This window comes from Engystomops pustulosus, chromosome 1 (assembly GCF_040894005.1).
Source record: "Engystomops pustulosus chromosome 1, aEngPut4.maternal, whole genome shotgun sequence".
Taxonomy (NCBI): Eukaryota; Metazoa; Chordata; class Amphibia; order Anura; family Leptodactylidae; genus Engystomops; species Engystomops pustulosus.
Genome location: NC_092411.1, coordinates 59,219,339 through 59,233,163, shown reverse-complemented (window position 1 = coordinate 59,233,163; position 13,825 = coordinate 59,219,339). Strand labels below are relative to the sequence as shown.

The following is a 13,825-nucleotide window of genomic DNA, read 5'->3' as shown; positions in this document are numbered from 1 at the left end:
TGTTTGTGCTGCCGAGAGGCGAGGCTGAATGCCCCGGGAGCCAAGCCCCCAGCAGAAAACCACCAGGCATATTTATACACATGGTGGTTTTTTGGGGAGTAAACCAGCCTCTAGAAGCGTCATAGATTAATGTAGAGGCGTTTTCGCGATCTCTGGTACAGGCAGTCCCTGGGTTACATACAGGATAGGTTCTTGAGGATTGTACTTAAGTTAAAGTTGTATATTTTATAATTGAAACTGTAGAGAAAAAAAAAAATTGTCCCTGTGACAATTGGATTTTCCAAATTTTTTGCTATAATGGGAAGGATTATCAATAAAACTTGCATTACAGACACCTTGAGGTAAATTTGTTGGGGGGGGGGGGGGGGAGTTACAAAATAGGTGCTGTCAACTGAGCCATAAAACTGATGCAACTGTATTTTCTTTGCTAACATGAGCTAATTTGGATAAAACCTCCGCAGCCACCACTTGTAGTGTTATTCAGCTTCTTAAGCATAAAGAGCTAAAAGCAGATCGTGCCAGAGGGGGCGCACACCAGCATGTCTGTGATCCTGATGGTAGAGGTCTTAGCATGTGGACACACCCTTAGGCATTGTTCCATGGGCTACACTAGTCCCCATGTATTTCTATAGGCTCATGCACACGTCTGTGGTTTCCACAGCTCCTCCGCCTACTGCCCAGGCCTCAAATTATGGAGTAGATCCTATTCCTGCCCGAGTTTGAACCTTTTTTTTCGTGTAACAATCCTGCAGAGCTATCGGATGAGAAAACCGCACGTACAATGAGCAAAAACTAAAAAACTCTTAAAGTGAGACTGTCAACGATCTACCCACCCTGATGTTAACCTATGATTTACGATTAACCCCTTGTTTCTCATGGGAAAATGAAAAACAATTAAAGTCCAATTTCCAAATATGCAAAAAGTGTTCTCTATCCAAACACACGTCCATCCCTGCATCTATTCATATACATGTAAATTTAATTTCTCAATGTTTTCCAGACATCTCAGGGTAGAAATGTGCCGTGACTTGTCGGAGAACAAAACACTGATCTACTGAGATACTTGCAGGGAAAGTTAAAGGAGAGGAATTAAGTAGAGCTGCAGCACCACACAAATCCTAAACGGAGAGATAATGAGGGTCAGGACGACTTAATGAAGGTCAAAGGAAAAGCTCAACCAGCTAAGGAGGAAGCAGTGATCATGAGAGGCAGAGATACTAGAGCCACACAACTAGACATGGAGATCCAGCCCTACACGTAGTATACAAGATGTGCATCACACTATAGACAGGAGAAGGAGAAGGTATTCAGCAGCCAGACTGGATACACAAGGCAAACACATATTTATCATTATCCAAAATCATCCCCCCCTGTCATACTGAAAGTGACCAGACACATCAGATAGACGTAGGTGATGAGGGATTATCGGATGACACGGGCCTAGTTGTTAAAGTTGTCCATTAAACACTTAGGCCAGCAGCACAGGACTGTGCTCCTCCATCTACAGGGGAGGGGGCTCTCTGCATCACAGTGATATAGTGATGTATGATACAACCCAAAATATACAAAAAAGTACATCCAGCTACACCTCAAATAATATGAACCTGCAAAGAGCTTGGCAGGCAGTGAAAATAGCCAATTTAATAAAAAGCGGAAATTATTATTCAGTTCATTAAAAAACACAAATAAGGAAAATATATAACATATCAGGGAAGGGATCAATTTATATGTGACCAACAAGTGATAATAACAAGGGAATTACAAGGTCCATACCGGTCCTAGATCCTTAGATATACCTCAGTAAGCTACAATTAATATGTTGCATGGGCTATGAACACAGTACTAATTCATCCATGGGACAATGGAAATAAAGTGCTATAAGTGCAAACGCCATACCATAGTCATATAAAGGACCATATGTTCCGAATTACGCTTTTCAAGGGGAAAAAAGACAGACGCTGAAACGTGCATAGAACAGTTATGCACCTTGTAATTCCCTCCTACAGAGTGTGTACAGCCCAGATGATCCGAAGGTTGGGTGAGCCGGCTTTTTTCACTTTTTTCTACTGAGTAGTGAAGGTGTTATATGTTTTTGTTTGTAATTCCCTTGTTGTATACAGATGAAATGCATTTTTAACATTGAATAAATTATCACTTGTTGGTCGCATATCACTTGATCCCTTTCCGGACAGGTTATATGTATTCCTTGCTTGTGTTTTTTAATTAACTGAATAAAAATGTACGTTTATTAAAAATGACTATTTTCACTGCCCGCCAAGCTCTTTGAAGGATCACATGATGTATAATACTTTTGGTAAACTACTATTTGGGGCTAAAAAGTTGCACACCACAAAAAGTCTCAAAAATGACAATAAAAAGGCAACTCATCACATATATCATTAAGGGGAAAAACTTAAGATACATTGCAATGATTAAATAGGTCAACTTCAGGAAACTTGAAAAAGTGGCAGCCGGGAAACTATGATACATGTGCCCCTATGAATCAAGTCTTATACACTGTGGTCAGTCCGTGAAATGAATGAATGAACACCACTGCAAATCAGACAGAAAACTAAAAAAAAAAAAAAAAAAAAAAAAAAAAAAAAAATCATAAGATTCTGGCCTCACACCTACAAAAGCAAGCCGTTAGCAAGTTGCAAACAAAAAACCTGCCGCTCACACGCCCATGACAATAGAAAACGACTGCCTAACGACCGACACAAACTCAGGCAGGAATAGGACCTGCTCCATCTCCTGCAGCTCCAGCAGTTGGCTTATGCAGGGCCCCCTGGAACCCACAGCCCTGGGCATGAGCCCATTGAAATACATAGGTGTGATGTACAAGGGAGATTCACATGCCAGATTTTGTCCAGTTCATTAAGTCATCCATATCCCTTACCTCCTCCCAGCCTTGTCTTAGCCTAATTGAGCTAGCTAGAGTGTCATCTATCACTCCAGGAGGGGTAGCTTCAAAAGATTTACACAGCGACTCCATGGATCTCCCCCCACTTCTTCAATAGGAGACAATGGGAGAAATTTATCATCAAGTTTCTGAGGTAAAACTGTTCCAGTTGCCCATGGAAACCAATCAGAGCTTGGCTTTAATTTTATATACAGCTGTGGGAAAATGAAAGCTGAGCTCTGATTGGTTGCCATGGGTAACTAGAACAGTTCTGCTCTAAGAGACTTATGATAAATCTCCTCCAATGAGTTATAAAACTCTCAGACCAAAATGTTGGTTAGGGACAGATCTGGAGTAATGGTCCATCTTAGCCCAAAGGCAAATACATTTTTTGGAACCTGTATCACAAAGGTATCATATTGATATCAATAATTAGGTTCTAACATCCTTGGGTCCAGAGATATAATTATCTCGGGATGGGACCATAGTAAATGGGTCAGGTTTGGTAGCAGTGCGATCCCGGGATTCACCCAGATCCAATGATATCAGAACCCTGATCCTATGACTTCCCCTTGAGAAGCTAGGACTTCTCCAAAGTTCTGGATTTAATACCAGGTAGGAGGGTCCTATGAGCCTTCCTGGGGGTGTGCAGGGGTGTGTCTGCACCTAATATAATCAGAGCACACCTGATCCCCTTTGTCTTTCGTCTGGGAAACCATTTACCATCAAAAGATACTTTAGTTCTACCTGTGTATTTGTACTCATATACATACATACACATATATATATAATGTGTGTACTGTTTGTCTAGTGTGCCCTTAAGGCAAATAAATATAAAATTTAATCTGCATTGCTCTTTTGTCTCATTCGCTATACCCAGAACACATTTGCTTTGAAGCTAAAATTTAGTGAGAGGTGCGCTCCAGACCAAGGCATGTGTTATTTCTTCCTAATGCAGGCCCAAAACAAAACAGGGCGATTGTTTTTCGCCTTGTCAGGTTCCCTTTAAACCAAATTCTAAAAGAATACAGGTTTTTATTCATTTCTATGAGACTTCTCCAGCGAGCCCATAAAAGGGTCTAGAAGGCCATCTAATAAATGGCTGTCTATTCTTATAGCCGCTCTGCGCCATCTGTTCACTGCCCAGCTAGTCCATAACACACTGTAGGTACTATGGGTGTAGTCCTACTGTATCCATGTACACTGCAAGCATCAAATCAGCAACAATCACAGAAGGTTAAACCATCTGTACAATGCATCATACATGTCGTGTCTGCCCTCTGGGGTACAACACTGTGGGTTTAGGACCATGCAAAAATTTGCCAATCGTGGTGGCGTAAAATCGACTATATTAACAGAAACCATTAAAACTGAAAATCATATACATTTTTTGATTCTTTTCAGACGGAGCTTTGAGGAAAAATCCCCTCTCAATTCAGAGAGCCATCAAAATTGTTTCTTGCGTCATTTTTTAAACTTACCATTTTATACAAGTGTGGAGCAAACCTGTTGTATGAACACAGCCCCATTTTTACCTACAGCTTGAAACAAAAAAATTTGGGCTAAATTTTGAAGGACCAGAATGAGATGTAAACTTGTACTTATTAGTCAAAAGGCTAAAAACTAAAAATGAATGGAAGGAAAATGAAGTCGTGTTAACACCAGCCACAAAATCTCTATAGTAAGCCGTGGAGACAGTGATTATGTGACCCGGAGGCTGCGTCATCCTGTTATTAGGTGTGACATTTAGAGAACAGTCCGCACTGTGTAGACTACAATCAGTAAGAGGTCTTTACTCTCCAGCGAGCCGCATGACTGGATCCTTAAAGTCGGGCTCAGATCACTGAAGGTGTTAGAAGCCAGTCAGACCACTCCAGGAGGCAGGACGTCTTTTGCAGTGCCCAAATAATAGGCGCCAGTCACTTGTAGCCTCAATGACAAGCCGGCTTTGTGGGGTTTGTCCTGGTTACCAGGAAAGGGATAGTGACAATGCTGCACCTTCTCTGTGTGTTATGTAACCCAGAAGTGCAAGGAGACGTCTGCAGAGCCCCAGTGCAGCTCAGGAGATGAGTCATCAGAGCTCCTTACAGCCACAGTTACCAAATTTATGTTTATTTCCGGCCTCGGCTCCACTATCCCTCCCTCTACAGAGGTGATTGTGGTGGAGAAGGTAGAAGTGATGCAGACAGCACAAGGGGCTGCACAGTATAAGAAGACACAATCACACACACACTAAACAAAAATGACTATAAAGTTTTAGAGCTCATTTCAGGTGTAAGATTAATCATGTGGCCCACAATGAACCCCCAATTCCTGCAGTTGTCTAGTGTGTCATCTTGAAGGCAGATTTTGTAAGCCAGAACGCTGTAGGAGTGGGGCGGCCAGTTGCAGAACATGTGATAAAACAAAGACATCCATACAGTGAACAGTAAAAGGGGTTCGCACCATACAAGATAGTTTACCAGGGTAAGTACACTACCCATTCGCTACTTACCCTGGTAAACCTTTCCCTTATGCCCAGAAGGGAGGCGCAGTTGACGTGACCTGCCAGCAACTGCTGAATTCCCATGTCTGCAGGTGTCCCATGCCATCTGACCAGAATCAGTCTCCATCCACCTCTGGCAGCTAGGCCCATTCTGCAGTAATCACAGGAACATTATTATCTACATATATATTTACATCTGTCCATGTTTCTTATATATTATGAAAGTACTTGTGTGACAAGTCTGCACGTGGATGGCATTCATGGGTTGTCCATGACTTTAAGAGTCCAACACACTTTAATAGTAGGCATTTTTGCAAAGAGGGACCAAAATAGATCGTAGTGGTTTCTTCACTGACCCACGACTAGAGAAAACACATGGATCTAAATAGCTACAATAAAGTTAATGGATGCGTGTGCTGCTTGCGGTGACGGGGGGAAAAAAAGAGCATGCCGCACCCCTTGAACACCCACTAGGTGAAACAATACTACACGAGACGGGATATCTGTGGTTATTTTTTCTTTAAAGCAACATATAAATGCTTTTTTTTATATACACTATGTTATTTAGTGGTTGGATAAGCACCACTGGTTTCCAATACAAAAATTCATATCAACCTTGCCTAAGGGCTAATGCACACTGGGATATTATGGCAGAGTAAAAGCAGCACCCATAGCTGTCTACACCTTATTACACACCATTTTTTCTATACAGATTTGCTTTTCTTGTAAATATCAAAGAGAATTGTCAAATTCTGCAACAGAATTTTGTTTATAAATTTGTTCATTGCAGTCAATGGAGAAGGTGCCATGAAGAGTCATCATAAAGCAAGATACATGGCGCAGGGACTGCTGCTCTACTGAGCTACCAAATACACTGTACAAGACTATTACATATAAAATGTAAGAACATAAAGGTTGGCAGACAGTATACACACACATCTTACTGACAATGATCTAGAATGGTTATTACACTCATATACTCTACCGACGGCTGAAACAACAAGCAAGGCCTCATTCACATCCACAGAGATGGCACCGGTGCAGTTCCTACAACAGTACACGCAGGATGGCAGGGAAAAATAGTCCATGCGGTTCTACACGTAGGATGTCAACTGGGAAAAATGTCACAACATACTTCACCTGCTGTGTCCCTCCATTTACAGTGCCCCAAATCATTCACAACAATGCCCAAGGGGCAGGACAAAGCCTTCTACCCATAGCTTAATGGATTGTCCTGATGAAAATATTCAGGGGGGGCGTATAAACATAAACTGGGACTGTACTGCACATCCTGGGGGAGGCCACAGAGCTGGTCATTGACATGGTCCTCCCACTAACCATTGAAGTGGCTTTCCCCAAGGAGAAGTCGGGGCCAGGAATAGCAATAATGGAAACAAAGGAAAGCATTAAGTACAGTTAGGCTACTGCCCTCCTAATGAGTCATATTATTGGGTACTGACAGGAAAACCCTATTATGATCAGTGGGAGATATCAACAGGCAGTTTTACTGATGAAAAGCCAAAAGAAGACAAACCACTAAATATACATTTTTAGGATCAGTGGTGGCCCCAGAAGTCAGGACAATCACTAACAACAGATAATATAGTTATGGATTCATTTAAGCTTTTAGTACATGACTCTGGGTCACCATTGTCTGCTGTAATCACTATAAAAGTTATAGAAGACAACAGCAACAGAGCAATGATAATTCCCACCGCTGTCCCCAGGAATCTGACAACACACCAGCAAGAAGGCAGAGACATTGTTATGAGATGTAAAGCGATTCCAAAGATATGGACGTTCATGTACCAATGACCCTTGGTGGTTAGCACTTGGGTTAATGGCTAGCACAGGTTTCCGAAATATTTCTATGGATCCATCCACACGGCTGTGCTTTCCACAGCCCAACATCATACAGAATAAGTGTCTAATGATCATAGAAAATATGAGAAAAAAAAATCAATGCAATGTGTGCACAGGTTGTGAGTGTCCATGCATCTTAGTCTCAGTAATTTCATTAGAGCTGAAACACCAGGTGCATCCCAGGAGGACAAGAGCCGTGTTCTTCCCATCCCATACATCTCCTCTTAGCAATGACCTGAGTGATGGCTGTAGACAACTGCTTCCCTTTGTGTACATCCCTTGTAGGCTTTTTTTGTGATGCAGCCGGAACACGTGGCCTCATCTATCAGAGCTGGAAGTCATAACACTCCTCGTTGTCCACAGCGACCTATGAGAGACCAGCTTTCATAGATTCCATCACAAAAGCCAAAGTCTGATTGGATGAAAGGACAATTTACCTCCTGCATAACCACGTTGTGTGCTGTCAGGCCCACGTGTCATCACCGTGAGATCTACTCACACGCCAATTACAGTAGTAAACCCCATCTGTGTGTATGAGACCATAGAAATACATGTGTCCTTGTGTTAACTATCGAAACAACAGCTACCACCTTCCATAAGAAATGTTCCTTTTCATGAATAGGGTCCCAGAAGCAATACTGGGGGTCTAGTACCCTAAATTCAAGTGACCAGGAGCTGCCTACCACACAGAATAGAGACGCGGTGCATTCCGGGTGCTGATGTAATTGGTTGATTGGTCGGAGTGACAAGTTTTGGGTTATCACTTATCGGATAAAGATGACACATCCCTAAGAACCCTTTATACACAATATATAGTTTACAAACCATAATAAGGATCAATGTATAAACAAGTGCTGCGGCCGCATCCGTCTATTGACCAAGTGACTCTAATATTCTAAAAAGGAAAAATCAATGGCAAGAAAAAAGCAGATCTCCTGGACTTAAGGGAAATGCTGCTTCCAGATTACCAGAAGTATCAGTCCCAGGACACAGCAAATAACACGCTCAAAACTTCTCTCAGGCTATAACGTCACCCCCTTGGAAAACAAAAGAGTATGGTTTGAAGTTATTTTCCTCTAAATGTCCAATATTAATAATAATTATTATTCTTTATATAACGCGCTCAGATTACGCAGCGCTGCACAGATCTTGCCAAATCAGGCCCTGTCCCCAATGGGACTCACAATCTAATCAACCTACCAGTATGATTTGGAGTGTGGGAGAAAACAGAAGGACCTGGAGGAAACCCACGCAAACACGGAGAGAACATACAAACTCTTTGCAGATGATGACCTGGGTGGGACTTGAACCCTCAAGAAGAAAAAGGTAACTGCAGACAGATACATAAGGAGACCAACATATGATGACCTCTTCACATCGGAGCTGGTCCATCCCATTGTTGTGGACATCTAGAATTATAGACTTGCCCGTTAGATACTAACGCATTCAGCCGCTCTCACAGATATCTGAAGTCCAGACCTGAATGACAATATAGGAGAGCACTGTGTGATACCGACACCATGATTCCTTGAAATATTTCCTAAAATGAACAGTTTTCCAGGATGGGATAAGGAAGACCACACCTCTTTTGCTACCTTGTAAAGCAGCCCTGTTACCATCAAGCATGACTTTCAGGAAGCCTGATGACATGATGTGGGATTAGAGCCAAACCAGTATATCTATTCCAGAAGCAATAGATTCCCAACAGTTTTCCTTATCCCATCCTGGAAAACATATTTGCATATTTCCCGTAGTTTGGCGTCAATTTCTATACGTTCCCACACACCTACAAGATGGCCTTGATCTGCAATAAGTCTCTGTACAGAGAACTCTCACTTCCCGACCCCTGTCATTTTAGGTATCTAGGGCTGAGGTATACTGATTCTTCCAAAAGTGGTGCCTTCACTTGACCTAAAGTGACGGGTGTAAAAAAAACCTTTGGCCATTGAAAAATTGTCCTATTCGTGCCTAAATGGCTGCTGTTCTTGCAGGACCTTGTACCACCTCCTTCAATGCTAACTATTACAGGAAATATATCATCTAAATTCTATCATGATAAACCAGGGACACTCTCATAGATCCAGGCACCGTAACTGTAGTAATCTTCTTATACATGTCCTTGGCCTCCTTCCTACTAAAATCAACTTATTATGGTAACGAACCAGAAGAGCTCAGGGGGGGGCCATTACCAGAACCCCTCCATGCTGAAGCTTCACAGGCTGTTACAGCTATACAGCTACATCTCCTCTTTAATGGCATTTTCCAGCAATCAGACCCTTGCTGCTCACATAATCATATGAATAGGGCAAAACTGGGGACAACCCCTTTAAGGTGTGCAGAAGCGACACAGGATTGTCTCATTCTATTATTTTACCATGTTTGACAATTTGGTTCGTGCGCAGTGTAACAGCCTGTGAAGCTATAGAATGGAGGAGCTGTATAAACAAGGCCGTACAAAGGACAGTGTGTGGCTTCATCTTTGTAATGTTGAACTACAGTTGTCCTCAAATTCCTCCCTTGTATGTTCTCAAAGCGGAGAAGTGGGTGCAGAGACCATGACAAGGACACTGGGTGACATAAAGTTGCAAATTAAAGACACAATAACCAAACATCCTCCCAGACGGCTAAATAGTATATTATATATCTGAATAGTCTATTTCTATTTATAATCCAGATAAACACAATGGATGTAGAGCCCCTTTAAAAGTGTATTCAGGGATAACTCAGAGCTTAGAAACCCAGTCCTCATTGTCATTGATCTCAGGATTCAGCCCCTCGTCACATCTGCTGTTGGCTTAGACCGGTCCATTGGGACATCATATAGCAGGGCGGTCAATAATGGTCTTATGCAGCCTGTGAATGGTGGCCACAATAGCTGACAGTCTACAAGACAATGTGCCTGCTGCCCATGGTAACTAACCACAAAGCCTTCACCTCCACACACTCCAGACATGAGATCCATGTATTGATCCGCTTCTACTGACAAGAGTTTGTATTCTAGACATTTTCCCACATCTCCTTAAAGGGGTTGTCCAGAGTTTACAAGTTATCCCCTATGCTCCGCATGGCTGGGGTCCCTGTTCTTCTAATCAGTGGGGGTCCAGCAGTCAGACCCTGAATGATCTAAAGTCAGGAAAGCCCCTTTAAAGGGTTCAAGAGCGACACATGATTGGCTCATTCTATTTTACTATTTTTGACAATTTTAGGTCATCAACCTAAAAGCAGAGTTAAAGGCTTTTTCTATACATTATAGAAGAGAACATGGACTCCAGCACCATAACAAAGCAGGTTTGTGTAAGCAGTGTAGGATGGGGCAGGCCGGTACACCGTCACTGTACAGCACAGCAGTGCAGCCTCCAGTACACGTGACGTCATCACAGGCGTGATGTCACCAGCAGAGCAGACTGTGTGACCCGGCAGTGACCTCAGCACCTATATATATGTGTGTATATATATATACCCCGCACTAGCCCCCTGTGACAGGGGATCCGCCACCCACCGAGCACTCCGGGGATGATCGGTCACACGTCCTGATTCATGTCCCGGGATTCCGGTGACGTAGAGCGCTGTGGCCGCTGCTGGCCGTCCGTCCCCCGGTAACGGTTGCTGTAGAGAGCGCGGATGCTTGGGGCTGTCCGGTAAGAGGCAGGGCCGGCTCGCTCTCCCTTTGCGGTAATGAATGTAATAAAGATGGCCAGAGGAGGAGGAGGAGGGACCTCACACACACATACTGGAGGGAAATGTTCCGTGTCAGAGGGGAACGCGCAGCGGAAACCACCCCCCCTGCAGCCGGGCCCGCCTCTTCCGCGACAACACAGGGGCGCCCGCCTCAGCCCATGCCCCGCACTCCGGCCCTTCACGAATCGGCAGCGCAAGCCACGGCGACCCCTCCCTATACCCGCGACACCACCAGGGGGCGGCAGCACTGGAGGGGAGAAAGCGGAGCGCAGAGACTCCGCCCACAGCTCGAGAGCGCTGACCAATCACGTGACGGGAACTCACATGCGGCGACGCCCTCATTCCAGTCAGTGGAGAGATCGGGGCGTGGTCATGGCGAGTCGTGACATAGTAATGGGAAAACCATACGACAGGTTCTAGTACAGCTTGTTCGCAAGTTGTCTCCGCCTCTCGGTGGGGGCGGGGCTCACCCACTTCGTGCTCACCGGATTGGTCAGCTGCTGCTGTCAGTCTTAGGGATTCCCCAGGGAGGGCGGGCCAGGCTCGAGCAGCTGGTGCTGACCAATAGGATGACGGTTGAGGCAGTCACCTCATAGGGATGGCACTGCCGGCCTGTGTGATGCCGTGTGCGTCATTGCCTGTGAGCGCAGTCAGTGCCAGGCTGTGTGTTATGTATGCGGCCTGGCACTCATACACTTATAAATGTACCATGGGCGGAGGCCTGTGCATGCTGTGTGCTGCCCCGCAGCATTACCATTACTTCTGTGACGTCATGTCTGTGTAGTAGCAGACTGTGACATCATGGGACCTTGTTATCTGATGGTCACTTTCCAGACACTAGAAGTGTCCCGGCTCCTGCTCACTCACTACCCCTCACTTCTCTCCCCATCAGTTACTTCTCACTCATTTTTGACCCCATTACTAAACTAAAACCTTCCGTGGACCCATCCAGTGCTACTAACTACCAACCAATCTGTTACCTCCCACTCATCTCCAAACTCCTGGTTATATTCTCCTCTAACCAGTTATCACTGAGGTGACGCCCTCCGTGCCCCCTACAGTCATGGACATAAGTTTTGAGAATGACACAAATATTATATTTTCACATGATCTGTTGCCCTCTGGTTTGTCAGATGTTTTTATCACATACAGAAATACAAGTGCAATCATACTATGAGTAACAAAAGCTTTTATTGACAGTTAGAATGAGTTACTGCAGCAAGTCAGTATTTGCAGTGTTGCCCCTTCTTCTTCAGGACCTCTGCAATTCTCCCTGACATCTCTCACTCAACTTCTGGATCAAATCCTGACAGATCTGGGTAGTTTCCAGGCCATGGACCCAACATCTCTATGTTTTGTTCCCTGAGCCATTTAGTTATCACCTTTGCTTTATGGCAAGGTGCTCCATCATGCTGGAAAAGGCATCGCTGATCACCAAACTGCTCTTGGACGGTTGGGAGAAGTTGCTCTTGGAGGACATTCTGGTACCATTCTTTATTCATGGATGTGTCAATACTGTGCACCACCAGCTCCTCCTCAGGATGCTTCGCTCTGTTGGCCTGAAGGACACTGCACTCTCTTGGATCACATCCAATCTCTCTGACTGCACTTTCAGTATCTCCTTTTCTCTCTCTTCTGCTCTTCCTGTCGGGGTTCCTCAGGGCTCAGTCCTAGGCCCTTTCCCCTCCATACTGCCCCCTTTGGTTTTAGTATCAGCTTTATGCTGATGATATCCAGCTATTTACTCCGGCACGTAACATCACCCCTGCCTAAATCCACAACTCTCTGCGGTCTCTAGTATCACCATATTCACAGGCCTGCTGTTTTTTGGTTGTGCTGGACTCTGACTTCTCCTTTGCACCATATATTCAATCACTTGCTCACTCTTGCCGCATGCTTTAAAGGAAACCTACCACTTGAAGTGGCAGGTTTCCGATGGCAATACCGGGCACCAGCTCAGGGTGAGCTGGTGCCGGAGCTTATTTTAGTTAGTGTTTTAAACCGCGGTATCGCGGTTTAAAACACTTTTTAAACTTTATAGCCGGCGCAGGCAGGTACGCGCTCGGCGCTTACCGTGCGCGCGGCTACATAGGAAGTGAATGAGAGCCGCGTGCACGGTAAGCGCCGAGCGCGTACCTCCCTGCACCGGCTATAAAGTTTAAAAAGTGTTTTAAACCGCGATACCGCGGTTTAAAACACTAACTAAAATAAGCTCCGGCACCAGCTCACCCTGAGCTGGTGCCCGGTATTGCCATCGGAAACCTGCCACTACAAGTGGTAGGTTTCCTTTAAATGTTTAAAATTTTGCACATTAACCTGTTTTTTTTAAAAATTCCGAAATTTTTGCATTTACATTTTTTTTTAAAATGTATTGGTTACTTCTAAGGGCGCGTTCACAGGTTCCACTATCGTCGCGTTCATAATGCGACGCTAGCGCACAGTGGGCGGGGCTCGGGCCGATCGCATATGCGTTTCACGGGAACGCATGCGATTAATAACCCGATCGCATGCGTTTCTCTGGAAACGCATATGCGATCGCCCCAAACTCCGCCCCCTGTGCGCTAGCGTCGCGTTATGAACGCGGTGCTAGCGAAACATGTGAACGCGCCCTGAGGGTGCGGTCACACATTGCGTTTAACGCATGTGTTTGAAAACGCATTGCAACAGCTGAGGAGAGGTGATTTGCCTAATTACATTACTGTTAACATTTGCGGTTACAAAACGCAATATAAACGCAACGTCAACGCATGTGTTCACATCGCATTTACAATGGGTTTTGTAAATGCAAATGTTAACTGTAATGTAATTAGGCAAATCACTTCTCCTCATCTGTTGTAATGTATTTCAAATGCAGCCAAAACACAGCGTGTGACCACATGTGAGCGCAGCCTCATATG

The 13,825-nt window shown here is 44.4% G+C and overlaps 1 protein-coding gene across 5 annotated transcripts in view; it reads right to left on the bottom strand.

Moving 5' to 3' along the window:
* The window catches only part of CSNK1G3 (casein kinase 1 gamma 3), a 79,797-nt gene extending 68,292 nt beyond the window's left edge, over positions 1-11,505 (bottom strand). Inside the window, exon 1 of one of the 5 annotated variants that reach the window (XM_072141390.1) lies at positions 11,414-11,505. The gene's annotated coding sequence lies outside the window, so the exon portion shown is untranslated. Of the gene's footprint in view, positions 1-10,749; positions 11,222-11,413 lie in introns of those variants that run through there. The other 4 variants (XM_072141346.1, XM_072141364.1, XM_072141372.1 and 1 more) reach the window with 4 other exon arrangements.
* Between the last annotated feature and the right edge of the window lie 2,320 nt (positions 11,506-13,825).